At 36.6% G+C, this 14,422-nt stretch overlaps 1 long non-coding RNA gene across 1 annotated transcript in view; it reads left to right on the top strand.

Moving 5' to 3' along the window:
* Positions 1-13,568, top strand: part of LOC138685753 (uncharacterized) — a 33,727-nt gene extending 20,159 nt beyond the window's left edge. The window contains exons 2-3 of the long non-coding RNA XR_011325210.1: positions 5,189-5,327; positions 12,703-13,568. This is a non-coding gene — a long non-coding RNA (uncharacterized lncRNA). The remainder of the gene's footprint in view (positions 1-5,188; positions 5,328-12,702) is intronic.
* The last annotated feature ends 854 nt before the right edge of the window (positions 13,569-14,422 follow it).

Here is a 14,422-nt window from a genome sequence, read left to right as displayed (position 1 = left end):
AGCTCAAATAAGATCTGATTAAGGGAAAACAATTTCTACTACTTCTAATTAAATAATAATAAATAAAATTAATTCAGGAGTTAAGCATGGTTGTGACAATAACTTAAATTCCTGAGAATAAAGCCTGGTGGAGTGGGGCAATACCTGAAAATCTGTCAGTGATTTTCCTGAGATTAAAAGAAAAAAAAAAAAAAGTAAAAAAAAAAAAAAAAGTTTAAATCCTGATCCTGCAGTAAAATCCTTTGTGTAGGTTCCTGTACTGCTGTTGAACCCCAACAGTGACACTGAGGGATTTGTTTCAGGACTTGAGATGCCTGTTTCATCTAGTGAATTTGTGGTTGACTATTTTTTTTCTCCCATTGGTGATATGGGTCGCCATCCCTGAGGGGCGATGTTCCACCTTAGTTGGTGGACACCGGTCTGACAAAAAGCAGTTTGCATATCTCATCTGTATTTTGTTGCACAGCAGCTGGTTGTCCCAATTAGCAGACTCTGAGAGAGAAGCCATGAGCTATTACAACACTGCCAACAGAAGTGCCAGGTTTTGAGTCTGACAGACATCATTCCAGTGACACTGGACACGCAGCTCTGCAAGTGATACCGAAGGAGGCCTTGGTGAGGCTGGAAATTCAGCCCTTACTTTCTTTAGCTGGACATCCCCAAAACATTGCTTTTTGAAAATTTGTGCCTAATTCCACAAATGTTCTGACTCCTAAACTATACTTTCTGTATTGTTTTTCAACCAGGGATGCTTTAGGGGGTTGTTTTTTGTTTTCTGTGTGGTAAAGATTATCTGTTTCCAATGGTGCTTCAATATCAATGAGGATAACAGGTTTATTATTGATATACACATCACTGGAAACTGCTGAGAATAAGAGATAAATAACTGATCTTACACCCATTGAAATAAAAGTCAATTTCTATTGATTTTTATGTGTCCTAGACAAAGCCTTTAGTGAATGAAAGATCTATTCCATTTTGTTTCAGTCATACTTGGTATTGGTCACTAGAAGTACTCTTTCTGGATTCAGTAGACTCCTTAATCTCCCAGAAATGTGGATATTCTCTAGCCTGTGACACTGTTCTTGTTTACTAACATTCGTAACTTCTCACATAAAATACTCCAAGATTATGTAGAACATTAAATACAATAATGCTATTCTGGGAGTGAAAGAAAATGGGGGGGGGAAGCTTAAATCTCTCCTTTCTCCACCCTCAAACCTCACTCTTCTACGCTAGAAATAGAAACTGTGATGAGAAGTGACATTGTAGCTTTGAGACTTTCTTTGGGCTGCAGACAAAAAAGAACAAAGTTAACCTTGTTATATTTTTCCTTCCATAGCCTGAAGAAGGCCACATGGCTGAGATTTCACTTCTCATTTCTATTTCCAGGGTACATTTTCTCATCCTCTTCATGAAAGAAGAGATTTTATAGCTACATGTTGATCCAGCAGCTGGCTTGTTTTTGAAACAAAAATGTTATCTGTTTATTATTCAGATACAATTTTAAGCAGTTTTGCTCAGCGTATTTGAATTCAAAATCCTATTAAAGATGCAATATTCCTCTGCTACTTTGTCCCCCACTGCGCTGACATTCATTTTCTCCATTTTAAATAGAAATATAGTATTGTATATCTGTTCAGGGTGATGTAGTTTCCAGCACTGAATTACCAATCATTGGACAGGATGTTCACCTTCCTATCACGGACATTTTGTATTTGTACACATTTCCCTCCACATTTACAAAATGCATTATTGGTCTGGCTATCTTGTAATTGCTTTACAGCAACACTTTCCTTCTAAATCTAGAAAACTTATCCCTTTGCCTCCTACCATCTGATGGAAGTCATGAGAATTGCTGAGTTAAGATAAACACCCTCATTTTGTGGTACAGAGGGGAGGGGGATGAGAAGCAAAATGTTAATTTGTTTTAAAGTTAAAAGTACTGACCCATGCACTGAAGATAAGCATATCTAATTTTAAATCTTCCATATCTATTGTAATGTCTAATTGCATAGTTAAATGAGCTGTAAAAGCAGAAATGCCGCTGTAACCTCTAAACAATTTTACACGGTTCTAGAACATTTGAGATAACAGAAGAAAGCTTAAAGAAGCTTTTCTCCTCTAGTAATACTAGTACTTCAGAGGACAGAGTTTATTGAACAAGAGAGGCTTTCTGCTTGGACAGCACTTTCCCGTTACTGTGGACACACTTTAGATTTAAGGAAGCAATTGAATGCATCATGTGGGCTATGAACACTCTAAAAAGGTCCAAAACCATTAGTGGATGTGTCACTCAGTGCTCAATTCTCATCTCGGATTGATGTAATGCTGGAATAACTTGATTGGCTTCAGTAACTTTATTCTAAATTAACATAATTGCTATCATAATTATTTAGCCTACAGAAGCATCTGGAGCCCTTAACTAGGTCAGGGCACAATTTTGCTAGGCTCTCTGCATTACACATGCACATACGCAGATTAATGTGTCAGAGAACTTTATATATAGACTGTTTCTATCTGAATACTTTGCTTGGGGCAAAATAAAACAACGGGGAGGTGAATCCACTACTCTGAGTGCTAGCCTCTGTCACTGACTTCACTGAAAGTCCCATAGACTTTCTCTGCCTCTGTTCCCTTTCTAGAAAATGCTGACGGTAGTGCTTCTCTTGTTTTATGAGAATAAGTGCATTTAAGAATGTGAAGTGCTCAGGCACCATGGTAATGGGGATGCATAAGCGTCATGGATAGACAAGGTAATCTGCATCCAATTGTTCATGCTTTGTAGCCCTTAATGACAGATACTTTGGGGGAGTTGCTTGTATCCTGAAAATGAGCTGTACAAGAATATAAGATTTTTGACTACTGAGGGGTAAAAAGGAAAGTACCAAGTAGCTGTAAAATAATACCTTTTCTACAGACTGTAAAAAAGTGCAAGTTTAATAGCAGCAGTGGTCGCTTCTAAGGTTAAATGAAATCACAATACTGTCTTTATAAGGTGGGAATTGCATACACATTGCATAGCACATCTCATATTTCCTGTAAATATAAGGTGTGACTTTTTGTTTCTACTCAGAAGTCTGAGACTGGTGATGCTGTAGGCAATAAAATAATCTCTCTAAAAGCATGTTATGTATTGTTCCTTAACTCTGTCCTATCTGAATTGTCATTAAAGTAGTTTTTTGTGCCTAGCAAATGGAAAGTACCAGCACAGGAGCTGAGTGGCAGCTGCATCAAATTAATTTGGGATTCTGAACTATCTTAATGTTCTTCGGGTGACTGGCTTCAGTGGAGTTAGGATATAATTTCAAGACATTTGAAGATGACCTGATTAAACCTTCTTCTTATTTCCCAAACTATCAAGAATGACAGACATTGTCAGAGAGAACTTCCCAGATTTTATGCTTTCAAGGTCTGACAATTTTTACTAGAAAGGAAAATGACTTATGCAGAAGGATTTATTTACCACTTTTTTAACCAAGATTAGAAGGATTTCAACTAGCTCTTCTGATAACACATCTTGGTACTCTGCAAGCTAGTGGCACTTATGCGACTGTCACCAGAGTGACCAAATACATTGTGATCATTCTCCTGATGAATCTGGGTGAAGTACGGAAGTCTTTTTATCTGCTTTTTAGTTACACAGAATCCAGACTTAAAAATATTCTATAGCAGTACTGGCTCACAAGGGATCTGGGCCCAAATGAATTTATTCCCCAAGCAGACAGAAACCTTGTGGCAAATGAGAGAGTGGAATTTGTGTCCTTCCAAATTTTCTACTAGTGCCTCTTCACTGAGTATTTTTTTGGTCGCAGACTCTTGAGACAGCTTAAGTTAAACTTCGATGGCCCAGTGCTGTAATAAAAACGTTGGAATTACAGGAATATGCTCATGCAGCAAAAGGACTGACCAAAGTTTTCTGTGTCTAGATAAGCTTTTTAAAGAACAGCCTTAATATTACTGTGAAAATACCCCCTTTTTAAAAATTTTTAGCTTGCCATGACTTCAATGGCAAAACCTGAGCGTGTTCTGGTAAGGCCAGGGTACCAAAGTCTTTCAGATGCTTGGTTTTGGTTTCTTTTTAACTTATTGTAAAAGACCTATCTTGCTTACATCTTTATCGGTGACTGATCAGTCTGCTTTGATACTTTCTCAGTATCATCTTAAAATACGTATCTTTAATGGAGAGAACTCATATGGTTCTCCAGCCATGACAGAATTGCATGGCTTATGCATTCTTGCTGCAGTGGTGGTTGTTTTTTTGCTTAAGTTTTCGATCATGACCTGGATGTCTGCAACTGGAATTTTGTAGAAAAATGTGTGACTAATACTGTGCCTCAGTGTTATATAATCAAAAGTAATGCCTTCTTGAAATACTAGCGTCTTTGAGGATACTCCCTTCTGAGTAAACAAAATGCTTCAGCTATGAATTTCCAAATATCATGACTTTCATGGGAAAGACTGTGAGTAATCCATCTTTAGCAAGCCTATGGTAAAAGATGAATGTATTATTTACTTTGAGAACAGTGGAAAGAAATATAGGACTCTGCTTTTAAATTTGTCAGAAACCTAACTATATAATTGAGTTCAAGTGTGACAATGTCTTAACTGCAATTGTTCCTTGACAGCTGATTTCTCAAATGATGGAGACTTATGCACTTGATCTACAGAAGACCAAGTCATTGGCTTACTGTGCCATGTAAAGTGAGCATAAATGTTTTTGCATTGTGTCAAGATGTTTGTGTCACTGGTTTTACTTATGCCACTGTTGATAATGTACAGTTGTTGTAGTTAGCCAGTGTTGGAAAGGATAAAATTAATGCTATTAATTCAGCTACAAGGTTTGTGGATCTGTGAGCAATTGAGCAACATAACTAGGGGTCACTACCTGGATTAATGATGCTTCATGTCTTGGATTGATCATATCTAAATGTTAATCAATTCCAACCAAATGCCTGATGTTGGTGCTTTCATTTTTTTTCAATTTGTTATTTGTCAGTAGTATGAAATCAAACAAAGATATTAGGCTCCCATGTCAATTAAACTGCTGTTGCTACTATAATTAGCAGCTGCTTCTTCTGATGACAAGTTTAATTAGAAATATCTATACTAGTTTTTACACAAATATGGCAATTTGTTTTTGATCAGTTAAAGTAACTCTGCATTTCTCCTGTATTTTTACTAACAGATAGCATCCCAAGGCTTCAGTTATCATCTTATGTGATTGGCAAGGAAACTGGGATGAGTGACTTGGAGGACTAAGTGATTTACCCACTGATATAGAAGACTTTGGAGAATGAACCAGGGAATGGCAATGTCAACTAAAGGTCTGATCCAATGCTATTCAGGTCAACAGGAAGATAACCTTATATAAATTCCCACTGAAAATGCTTTCTCTGCACTTATTAAAACAACTTATTTTCTGATATTGAATGAGAATTGTTACAGACCAAGTACTCCTTTTGTGTGTGTGATGCTTATTGGACAGGAAAGATTGATTTGCCTTTCTCAGTGTCTTTGTATTAAAATGAATAATTTTTTTCCCCTCTAATCTCTTTCCTCCACAAAATTTTGTCTGGTCTTGGCCAAAGCGTTTAACCCCTTGGTGCCTTGATCACTGCTTTCCAATCATTCTTGGAGGCAGAAAATTTGTATCTGAAATATGAGAGTTTACAGGGTGCCCATATACCCCATCATTGTGGTATGCATTATATAAGTGACGTTCATACTCCTGATTATATTCCAGCTGGTGTGAATAACACATAGTGTCCTCATAAAATTTGTATGTAAGGATAACACTGAAGGATACAGTAACAGGGTTGAAACAAACATTTTCAGGAAAGCACTGCTTTTCCCTTTTCTCTAAGTGACTACAACAGCATCTTTTTCCATTCTCTGGTTTTCACTGAATATCTGTTTATTCCTGTACATAATGGTGTGAGCAGGGACGAGCAACACTGTAGGAAAGATTTTATATCCGAGTCATAGATTTCAGAGATGGAGAAGACCTATTTCATGCTGTAGGTTTTCTTCCTGTTCTGGATACTTTCTGTGCAAATATAATTTTCTCTCATTGCTTTCAGAGCATCTGCACCAAAATAGTATATGAACGCATGAACTAGAGTATGATAGAGAGTTAATATTTTATCATAGAGAGCTCTGGGTACCTATGACAGCAGTGTGAGGAGCTCATTAAAGAGGTCTGTGAGTGTTTTACTAGTAGGTTTGTACTGATGACACCTGCTTCTTGCATAAAGTAAGATTTTTCTTCTGCTTGTTTGGATGAAACTGGTTGCTTTTATTACCTGTTTATTATTGAGAATCACCTCTCCTGAGAAGGACAGCTTCTTTTGTGTAAGAGAGACTGCTGAAAGCAAAGACAGTCTATCACTACATTAGCTCTCTGCACTTTTTTTTTAGCTTCTGTGGTTCTAATGAGCTACTAGAATGAAGTCTTAATGACCGTAGCCATACAATATGTTGGTTTTACTTCTGTTATGAAATCTCTGGTTTCAGTTATCCAACGTTGCTAGTGAAGGTAATGTGCTTGTGATCAAAAATAGATTTTGTCAGTAGACTCAGTACCAAAAATGACAAGTTTGGCTTAGTGGTTATTAAAAACCCCCAAACTTCTTGTCCTCTGACTTCATTGTGTGGTACTACAATTTCCACAACCCTAATTGCAAGAAAAAATTCTACAGAAATTGTACAGAGACAGTCCTAGACAAGAGAGAACTGTATGAGCTGTGTTTCGGGAATGCAGGAAGTTTAGTGAAATAGGCAGAAAGGACATCTTTACAACTTTACTTTTTTTTCTTTTGGGTGGGGGGAGGAGGGGAGGGAGGGAGGCTGTTTTTGTACTTCTTTTTTATTTTCATGGTTAGTTTAATCTCCAATGATTCTATCTTTTGACTTCAGCTTCTGCATAAATGAAAAGATTTCACCCTGCCATCTGAGTACCACTCCAGGGTCTTCTCCCCCACCCAGAAGCACTGTAAAAAGACTATATCTGCATTTGTAGAGGTGGTGCTATTTTTTTTCCCCACAGTATTTTTAGAAACTTTATTAAAATAATTTGCAAAAGGCAAATGATAGAATTCTTCTGACTCTAAGAATAATATTGAGAGTGGATTTTGCACTTAGTATCTTAGCATTTCAACTTCTAAGGCATACTTCTCATTATCATACTAGGGCATGTTACAGAGTTCAGTGACCAGAAGCACCAAGAAGTAATTAAAAAAAAAATCTCAAATGATATCTAATTAAAAACTGTTTCAGGCAGAATGAATTAAACTTAGCCTTAAAGTTGCTTATTGCATCCATCTTCCTGATGTCTGAAGGAGCTGAGCTGCAAAGGTGAATAATATAATGGTAAAAAGCCCTTGCAGTAACTAACTTCAGAAATAGAGTAATCAACAATCAGCTGGAATTACAGAATAATCAAGAGTGTTGAATTACATTGTCAAATCTCTTGGCTTGGCAAGAAACATTAAAAAAAAAGAATTTAATTGGCTACCAAATCCAAAGCCATAGATGTTTTTGTGGTGGATGATGGCATTGTATGATATTAATCAGACCCTTGGGTAGAAGCCAATAAAAGTTATTAAGAGGAGGGCTAATACACTGGGATGCTTTTTGCAGGTCAGCATTTTTGCTGCAGCATTTGGAATTACCTGGTCTCTGTTCAGCAGAAAGGCAGGAAGAACAGCAAGCAGAGAATTATAATAATCAATCTGTGATGCAACCAAGAGCAAAACCTGAGCTTTGTATGGACAGAGCCGATTCAGTTCAGCAACACTTCTTGGCATTGTAACAAAGATGATCAACAGAATAATCTCTAAGGGCTGCTATTTTTAAGCCTGATTGATCAGGTTTTTATGAAAAGAACCTAAACAAAGTGATCTATATACACTTTATGCCCAGAGACTAGAAGTTGGAACTTATTCATACCTACCATAGTTTTTCCATTTTCACGTCAGTGAAAAAAGTCAAGAGAATAGCACAGAGTACTAGAAAAAAACCAAAAAGTTGTATTTCTAGAATTGGAATTGCTCAGTGTTCCCATATCCTGTATTCAGGCATTTTAACATCAGATCAGAACCATGGCTTTTACAGATCATTGGCTTGCTATTTGTGGTTCAAGACTTTTAAGTTTCTAGAGATACCAATACTTCCACCACATACACAAGAAACCTATGTGGTTAAAAATTCTGAAACACTGATCCTCTTCTCTGCAGTGCTAGTTTGGTCTGATAGTCTGATCAGACCTTTTTGTCATATGACAGCCTAATATGTGTTCCAGTCTTTCTGCTTGAAAATCTGTTTACCTCTCTTCCCTTCATCCCATCCCAGTACCCTGTTCTTTCTGGCTGCTTCCCCACTCCTAATGTAACTCTTAAGTAATGTGTCTGTTAAATAGATATGCATTATGAAAAGCTACTAATCCAAATTCTCATCCATTCCTGCAGCAATATCTTGTGTCTGTAATAGTACTGAAAGGTATGATTGGAAACCCAGTTCAGAGTCACAAAGCTTAAATCTCCAAAGTAAAATTTAGTGACGATGACAAAAAGGAATCAAAGATAGCTGTTGTGGCCAAATTAATGCCCACTAAGTTAATTGAATAAGCAGTGGCTTTGTTGTCTGGAGTGTTCGGTAAGCAATAGTTCATAATAATGCTAGTGTTTATATCTGCATAAATTATGTATGTGCAAAGAAGAGTATCTGATATTTACAATTTTTTGTTCTTCACAAAAGAATCCTTAATTATTTTTAAAAAATATCAGTAATTCATTATCCAGACATATATGGACAAATTACACATTATAATTCCTGAACATAGTTCAACTCGCTTTCTAAACACCATTAATTTGATAGTTATTATATAAATACAATGAATGAAAATTATTAAACTTTGAATAGATAGAAAATAATAATAAAAATGTATATTATATTCACTGAATGACTCAATATCAAGAAATTCTTCTGCTATGTCCAAGAATGTAAATTCATGACTTCATATGCTGCAGAATATGAATTGTGCTATTGCTTTAAAATTTTATTTTTTATCATTCTTTAGTGAACAGTTTTAGAATGCTGCTGTTTAATTAATTGCTGTAGCAAATGCCCTGCTACTTAAACATTATGGCCAAGAGCAGTATGCAGAATTCAGGAGCCTGGGGACAAAAAAAGAGCCTACCAGCAAAGCCCACTGCACTGAAGACATATAAATTAAAAAGATTAGAAATGACTGCTTTGGGCAGTATAGAGTAACGATTTTTAGGCCAACACAAGATTCCAGATGCTCCAGGAGAATCCCATGATGAGCAATGTCAACTGATGTCAAATGCTACTGAAAGATCTAAGATAATAAATGTACCAATGCCTGTTTGTGTTGAAAGCAGGTGGTTAGCCATGTTCCACAGGGCAATCTCTATGCTGTGAAAAATCCTAAAATCAGAAGGAAATATGTTTTTAGGAAACTCAAAACCATGACCAAAATATTTTTCTCTCAGTGCCTCTGAAATGGCAAAAAATAATTTTTATCTAGTGCTGAAGGAAAAAGAAATGCCCTTGTAACAGAAATGTGTAAATTAAATTTAGCACTGTATAAATAGATATTAAATTATATAAGAGCAATTTATATGTAGCAAGATTTCATGATGTAAAAGACTGTCTTCCCAATATTAATCATTATATGCACTAGTGAGTGCATCAGGTTTGGTGATTTTTCAAAGGGCAAATTAGCACTAAGAAGGTGTTATGGAACATGTGACTAGGGAGAACTGGTTGTAAAATAGGTGCAGACAGACGCAGTTAAGAAGACTGAAGTTTTAATGAGAATTTTAACTTATGTTGTATCCATTATATGAAGTGACAGAAACACGTCTGGAGGAACTTGAGTAGATCCAACACAGGTCTACTGTCTATTTCAATATGTGAATTAACAAAAAAAAGGAAATGCAGACTAGATGCCAGCCCTCATTAGTAAGCACTGCATAGTGGAAACCATGCAGATAAAGAGGATTCCAAGAGATTGTGCTTATGTATCATCAAACTTCAAACAAAAAATAACTAAGTAATAATTAACCAGAATGTAAATTGTGATACAGTGTAAAGTATACTGAGCCAATGCAATGGACAGGGAAAAAAGGCAGAATCTAACAGATTTACATTATGTCTAATGGGCTAATAGGGTTTGGTTTGCTTGAGGATACATCAGGATCCCATTACAGTCTGTTGTTTTTTTTTTAAATTGGCAGGAGATTTGGTACTGTAGGTTTGAGGATATGTTATGGTGCATCTAGGCATTAAGCAGCAAAGAATAAGATTTTTTTCTTATTTATTTTAAGTCACTTGCTGGATATAGGACAGGTGAACTGTGGGAATGGTGTGCAGGAAGGACTGGCACAGGCATTAGACAGCTTGCTAGGATATGGCCAGATCTTAAAGACTTCTGGTGCAGGAACCAGCTAGACCATTGCATTTTACCATTTTTTCAGTGATCCAAGCATTTTATTCTTAACACATCACTCAGTGGGAAACTAACTGATAATAAAAGTCTGTGGAAAAGCCTTATGACTCTTAGTCATTGGCCCTGGGTCATATATAATGAGCATGAAAAACAATTTCTCCTGTATCTTCTAGTATCTTTCCTACATAATTTTCTATGCTGTATATAGAGGAATCAACTAATATGAATATGCTTTTTTTTAAGCCAGAATATTTTCAGTGGATGTAAAACAAAAAACCTTGTCTCAGTCAGAATCTGGATAAAGCTGTCAGTTTTTTTTACCCCACCCAGGACCTGGCTCTTTAAGGAGGTCCTGTAAACTAATTTGCTACCTTTTTAGATTGGTCCTTTCTGTGTTATGTTATGATTATCTCTCAAATACCACTTTATTAGACAGTTTTGCCTAATTACTTTTCTGTAATCAGGAACTGCTGGCTAAGAAAAAAAGAATTGTCGTATCTTGAGATATGGTATCCAGGGAGGTCCATATCATTCTTATAGGATTATATTAAGAGTGGATTAATTGAATGAGTCTCTATTCTTATTGCAATCTCTCCTTATTAGAATGGATTAATTTATCACATTTTCTCTCCTCTTCATGTCTTTGACATGAGAATGAATTATCACACTTTTTCATTGTTTTTTTTCATTGGTGTTTTTCCAACTGGCTGATGGTTCCCTTGCTTTTCAGACTGTTCAGAAAACAGACGGAACACTAGTAATGAACTTGTAAGTGTTGGACGATGGAGGGATATGGGGGCTTCTGTGTTACAAGGGAGTGCATTGAGAACTCTGTGCTCCAGAAGATGCTGAGGACCTGGCAGGTTTTCTGTTAGTGGATTCAAGGAAAGATGTAGAGAGGCCAATCTCAGAATGTAATTGAATGCAGCCTCCCTGTAATTCCATTTTTACTGTGGTGGACTCCTCTACAGTCATAATCTTAATTTTAGCTCAAGGGAAATAGCTGAGACACAAGCACCTGGCTGTTGGCTGCTGACTGTCTTCTTTCAATGTATGTTTAGGGAAAACCACTGAGCTTTGTGGTGCCTCAGTACAGTACCTATAGGCCTTGCTATACCTTCAGTGTGACTGGGAAAGGCAAAGGTACAGCTACATCTGACTAGTTTCTTTAGTACAAATGCTGATATGCATTGTCATTGATACTGGACAATTGAGGCAAGCAGACTCCTTCCCAGAAGGGCTAAATGTTAGCACTTTCACGCCTATAAATGGAGCTACAGAATTCATTCTGTGATCCTATAGAAACATAGACTGTGGGTCACAGGGTACAACAAATCTGCTTTTAGGTCTGCACTCTGGAAGACAGTATAGCTATAACCATTAAGGTAAACTGCACAAGCTAGAAACATGAAAAAAATGTTAATACCATCATGATATATGGTATTAATATGTAAATAGTGTTCATTCTTATGTGTTTTTTTCTCCAAGCAGACCTAGTATGGAAATCATACTTTTCTTGAATGGCTCAGTCATTACAACTCCAGCAGAATCAGTGTAGTCTGGGCACTGCCCAGGCACTAAAGGCTCCCTAAGGTACAGAGCTGGATTCTGTGTTCCAGTTTAGCAATGCAGGGAATTCTACTCCAAAATAGGCTGCATGGGTAATTTTCTCTGGTCTTTCCTCTTACAGTAGTCTGTGGTGTGGTAAGTCATATCTCATGCACAGCCATGCACAATCCTATATATTATTTTTAGTTTGTATACAAAGGGGCAGAGGAAGAATAATTTCCTTCTTATTTCAGCTAGTTATTAGTTTGTACTATAAACATGAGGCGTGGTGACCTTTGTAATTTATTTAACCTTACCAAGCTATTTCTTTAGTAACATCTTATAGGGCTGAGAGAGTTATGGTAATTATGTGGTGCATAAAATCTCTTCTCCTTTACATATATAAAATTTACTTTCTTTTAATTTCATCCAGTGTTTCACCATGCTTGTTTTACAAAGCCATATGAATAGAAATGGTCTTCAGAATACAATTATAGGCATACTGTAGACATTGCCTAAGTCTAGTGCCTTCCACACAAACAAAAAAAATGGTAATTGTTTTAATTCCTGTTAAGGAAACCCTCCAGACTTTTTTTTTTTCCTTTCTTTTTTTTTGGCTTTTGAAAATTATCATCCTTTTGCTGTATTTTCTAACTCAATTTTAACTCTGTTCTTTTCAGTGAGATGACAATCAGCTTTGCATACTGTCAGCCTCCTCACAACACACTCCTGGATGCTTGACTGAGGATCTCCCAAGTATCCTGATATCTAGGATCTTGCTAGGCCCCATGATGCTTAAAGGCCTTTGATGATTTCTTCAACTCCTTTTTGTAATGTTTAGAGTGGGAGAGAAGAGCTTAGAAACCAGCCATTACACCAAAAGTATATTGACTGCTTAATTATGTTCACACATTAAATGGCTGATATGAATTATGGCTCTGGTGCCATAAAAACGCTCATTATTTCCTGTTAAGGGCTTTCAAGTGGTATAATTTCCGGATCTTGGCCCAGAAGTTTGGAGCTGTAGATGCAACGGCTGTGCCTCCAATGACACTTCACTAATTGGTTTGGCATGTAACATTAATTACATTCTGTTTGGAAATTCTCTTCTCCTGAATTGAAGTACATTTTGTGTGTGTGGTGTGAGTATGTTGTTACATGCCCTGTCTGGCGGAACAATAGGGGCTCTTTACTGTGTGCCCTTTTTAACTTGAATAGTTTCTCTGAGATGAAGGGAGGTATAGTTTTGTGTTAATTGAGGACCTGCAGAAGCATGCTGAGTTGTATTTTGTACTGTTTAATTTTTCTTTAGGAGAGACTCTTGTGGTACAGAGGTACAATTAGGTGGAAACAAGAATGGTTCACTTCCATTCTTTCCCTTTTTATGGGCACTTAGAAATAAAGATATTGAAGCTAGAGGCTTTCTGAACCAAACTTTTTGAACCAATGTTCTAGTATTCTGAACTCCTCTGATCAAATCAGACAATCAGGCACAAAACCTGATTTTGTCCTTTTTATTGGTGTAAATTGTAACATGCTCATTAAAGTCAATGGACAACTTTACATCAGAAAAAGTCCTTAAGGCTTATATATTTTAATTTCTTTATTAAATCTTCAAGTTAATACTCAGAGAATTTCTTTCCCACAGTTTGCTTTTAAAAATCCGCAGGAATATTTTTTTTCCATAGGCATGTCCTATTGATTTTATTTACACACTTTGGAAGGCAATTCGTGGCTATAGAGATATTTTCATGGGTATCATTACTGGTATGAGGGACAAAAATGAAAAAAAGCAACCTGTAAGTCCCTTGAAAAATACTTACTTGAAATACTGACTGATTCCAGAAAAAAATCCAATATTTGTTTCCCAGCACTAGAAACTGTTCCATCAGTTTTGACAATGTCACTTGAAAGCCTATGTTTTAGCAAGATCTCAGGATCTGTCAATAGTATCTGTATATAAATGGCAAATCATTTCAGTTTGCCAGCTGTTCAGAAATTGTCTGACCAAGCAGACAAAATTAATCCAACTCCTGTTACAGATTAATGTTTAGCTGAGGTTATGGACCCTTAGGAAGATGAGGAACCATCTCTCCTCTGATTTGAACTCTGTGCTTTTTATCTTTATTCTGTGGGTTTGATCTTTTTAGTTGAAACAAATAACACTGTGCAGTTTGGGTCTATTGACCTTAATCTAGAAATCAAGCTACTATTAGCAGCCGTCTGTATGATGGTGTACCAATTAAAATTAGGAGAGTAAAGACTAATGTTCCAGTTTGCATACAAATAGCAATTTGCATAGCTCTTCAAAGAGAGAAACTCAGATGTTTTGGGAACTCAGTGCCATTAGTCCTTGAGGCAACTGGGAAAGGATCACAAAGGGTTGAAAGGCAATGGTAG

The sequence above is a fragment of the Haliaeetus albicilla genome, chromosome 1, assembly GCF_947461875.1.
Source record: "Haliaeetus albicilla chromosome 1, bHalAlb1.1, whole genome shotgun sequence".
NCBI classification, from domain to species: domain Eukaryota; kingdom Metazoa; phylum Chordata; class Aves; order Accipitriformes; family Accipitridae; genus Haliaeetus; species Haliaeetus albicilla.
The sequence above is the reverse complement of the archived record's forward strand: the minus strand, read 5'-3'. Positions and strand labels throughout refer to the sequence as shown.